This window comes from Morone saxatilis, unplaced genomic scaffold, assembly GCF_004916995.1.
Source record: "Morone saxatilis isolate NCDOM2014 unplaced genomic scaffold, NCSU_SB_2.0 Contig2, whole genome shotgun sequence".
NCBI lineage: Eukaryota > Metazoa > Chordata > Actinopteri > Moronidae > Morone > Morone saxatilis.
Genome location: NW_023339762.1, coordinates 303,251 through 307,367, shown reverse-complemented (window position 1 = coordinate 307,367; position 4,117 = coordinate 303,251).

Here is a 4,117-nt window from a genome sequence, read left to right as displayed (position 1 = left end):
CCCCCTCAGTACGCGCAGAAACCAACTCCATGTGGCTTACACCACACTCTAGAGCGAGAATGTCTCGATCTCTTCCCGCTGTGTTTGTTGGGAACAATCAAGTTCAGTTTGAAAAGCAATTAATTTAAGAGGGGGAAAACCAGTTGTTTCACCTAGACTTGAGCTGCCTTGTGTTTGCTAGTTCTGTGGGCTGTGCTCATGCTCTTGTGTTAAGTGTTAAGTAGGTTGTTCGAAAACGGTTTCGCGTATCCACTCTTATGATCCGAGGTAGGATTCACACTGGAATTACAATCTTCCCTTAGAAAGTTCTTATAACTATCTGAGTTTTATGTAAGCGGTACGAGAATCGTTCTGTGTCACATAGGTTAACGAATCATAATGATTCTTGTTTCTATGCCAGATATGCAGGAGAAGATAAGGGCTAATATGCTGACGACAATTCTTCGTTCTGACAGACAGCGAGCCCGTGAAGGCGCGGGCAAGAACAGGAATATGAAAAAAGAAAAGAGTTTCTGCTTTGGCGAGAAGGCATGAGGAATTCTGCAGGCTAAAAAGAGGTGTCCTCATAATAAGCTTGAGCTTAGTCTGAAATCTGTTCCTGACTGACTTGGGTTTTACTGCGATTCAGAACTCAGCTGTGTTTTTTCGACTTTGTTCCATGGAAGTGCTTTTTCGGTTGAATTCTTTGTTGGAGCTAAAACGAGTCTGTCTGGTGAGCTGTAAGTGAAAGCTGCTCGCTTAAAGAGTATGTGATACCATATAGCTGGTCTGAGTTGGGCGTCCAGTTGCTCATTTTTTTTACCCCTTTGCTTTGTGGCAAGAGCACAGTTGGTGCTGCAGCCTAGCTGTGCGACGACCAGTGGATTGGAAAGGGAGTCATGCCATGCTGGCATTTCGCACGAGCGGTGCTTTGTAACCTGGCATAGGTGTACGATGAGCAACTGCTACATGCTGCATTTGTATACGTTGTACGTGATCGGGTCGGCGGCTTCAGCCTCCTTCGGTGGATGGCCGGCGACTGAGCTAAGGCAAAAACGGGCCCGAGTAGTAGACAGTCTACGAGTGGATTTTATCTTGATGGGTGCGGGCGTGAGTATCAGCCTAATCGCATGTTGATGGATGGAACTTGCCGGGAGCCTCATAGTTCAAGACATATGTCATCAGAAAAGTTAAGTTGTGCAATCAGAAATAGACGGTGCTCCTGCTTAAACGGGATTAGCCTTAATGTGTTTTAAATACAAGCCAATTAAAATTTATTAGGCGATACCATTGGGGAATACAATACTTCTTTTCTGGCTTTTTTCATGTTGGTTCTGTTTGTGTTTCTGTGAAAGCATGATACTCCCGAAACAAATACCTTATTAAGTTCACAATGAGACAGCAAAGGTTTCACAATCTGTTATTGGCTGGTATTTAACTGGTTGGATCAATACAGTGGTACTTGAGCTGGCTAGTTAAAGAAACTGTCTTTCATTTGAATTATCAGGAATCAGGAATAGAAACAGCATGGTGGAGGTTGTTGCAAATCTTAAATCAACCCATGTTGTGATAGTTTTTGTGCATTTGCATAAGATTTATCTTCCAGCATGGAATAGCACTAAGCAGACAGATAACACTAAGCTGCGCTTTGATGCAAAGTTATGTGACAGCAGTATATATTTCACGTTGTAAAGTCGCGCTATCAGACAGGGTTTCCTCAGCACAAAATAATCAGACCGAGCGTTTGACCCACAACCTTCTTATTCGAGCGTAATGCTCACAATGCTCAATAGTTGCAGTCCTTAGCTTGGCGTTTGGTCAGGGCACGATATTCCTCGTTGGCGTCTCTCTCGGTCAGCACATATGCCGAATATAAGAGAGTCATTATTGAATTATCAGCAGTGAGGTGATCATCACTGTCGTGCGCTTCCAAGCCTTCACCACACGCGTCTCTCCTGCAGCCGGCGAAACCCACGCACCCAAGTTTAAGGTGTTTTGTCTAGACTACAGGGTATTTAAAGTATTTTGTTAATTGCCACTAACCTTTATTAACAAATACAAAACATGTTCGTAGCAAGGTCAAACAGCAAAATCAAAAATTGTCGCAGTATATTGTTGTTCTCTCTCTCACCTTTACGTATGCCCATGACAGTGACTCTGGTCTGACCGGAGCCGTAACTAAACAAATTGTCGACAGGGCGAGTGCACAGTATTGCGAGTCTTCAGCCCAATGGAATATTGTCTAATACTGCTGAAAGGTGTGTCTCCAAGTACGACATCTGTTTTAACGGTCAGCGCTTGTCTTCTCGCTCACTCCAACTTTGCTGTTGGTACTTCTGATCTGCACTAAGTGTGTCGCTGTGATTGGACTCGAGTGTTGGCCTCATTACTGTGAGCTGCGAACCTCAACTCCCTAACGCTTAGTTGTCTGCCTGTCTTTAACGTAGCTAGTTGGACACGACAGTCAGTGAAAAGTGAAGGCAGCGCAATTAGCAGTCAGACAGAACAAGGAAAATGGTTGACAGGGGTATGTAGTGCAATACACTACTTATGTGTGTTGGTCGTATGGCTATGGCTCACTGTCAGCAATTCGCACTGTAGTGGTGGTCAGAACTTGTAAAGTATATGAGCCTGACAATCAAAGCAGAATCTATTTTGAATTTCTTGGCCTCCATACAATGATTTTTATGGTACGCAGTCCATTTCGCCTGAATTTAGTTTCGATGTATCGAGAGGTTTCTTCATTCACCTGATATTCATGATGACAACACATTGAAGGTAAGTTTGGAACGAATCGCCCCCCCCGAGATTCAAAAAACCCCATATCGATTAAACCGCGCAATGAACGATCCACGCAGCTCAAGGATACACCAGACTGTTCATCACAAAAAAATATATAGAATAAAGACTACGCAAAGGTGCGTATTAGTGACCCCCCTAGCTATTGTGCCATGCAATTGTGCCATTAGTCGATAAAGAAAGTAGTTTATGTCACGCTAATATGGAACTAAAGTATCTGGACAAAGAGATCCGGCCAGTGAGCGAATAATGATTGCGCAATTGGCGTACGTTTAGCACAGATACATAGGGAGGAGAGCGAGATAAGAGAACATATGACTAATGTTGAGAGGGATGAATCTGATTGATGCAGCCTGGCCATAGTTAAATAACCGGTCCCTTATTAATTAGCATGTGCGTCTGTCGATTGAAGAGTGTCGATTCGTCAGAAGAAACATATGAACTACGCCTACCCGGCACAGGAACTCCCGATTATAAGCAGTAGTCGGGTAACACACGAGATGGGGTATGGTAGTACACGTAGACCCCAACGTTATCTCTATGTTGAGCGAGCACATGTCAGAGACACAAAACTAAACTAGAGTTTAAACTAAAAATGTGCTATTCCCTAACTGGTGAAAAAGGTTTTGACGAAGGGATGTTGGGACAGGTTCAGGTGCCAAGAGAATCCATCAGGTATCACACATCTCAGACTTGAATAAGATTCATTCCAGTATAGCATATAATGTTAAGTTAAAATAAACTTTCTAGTGATCATAATCTCTTAATTGGAGCTACAGTAACATGTAGAACTCTATTGCTAGCAGTTGTCTCAGCTAAAGGAGGACATGTTTATGTCCACGAGAGTCCAAGGCAGAGCTTTTATGTTAGTTCATTCAGATGGGACATAAGCTTTGAAATTCGTTAAAGACAAACGATTCATTCTCGAGAAACAGTAGCTGAGACAGGTGAGGCGGACAATCGAAAGATGAAGGAATATGAACTAGACCGAGAGGACTACTTATCATGTGACACTTTACAACAATGACTGCTATAAAAAGGCTCCTACGTATAAGTGCCATTCTCGGGAACAGACCAGTCATGCAGACGAGGTGAATGGAGGGCAGGGTATTTTCATCCTGAGTCAACCATGCCATCACAATATTCTTGTTGCAGATTCGCGCAGTTATCCCAATAGGGCCAACAAGACACAGAAGAGACAGAATAGCGACCTGTATACGCACTACCCACCCCGCCCAACCTCAAAAGATCACCCCGGAAAGCGGGACATCGCATCCAGTGAAAAATCTGCAACCGGATGCACAACGTCAGAAGTCAGAAACCCTAAAGTGCAGTGCCG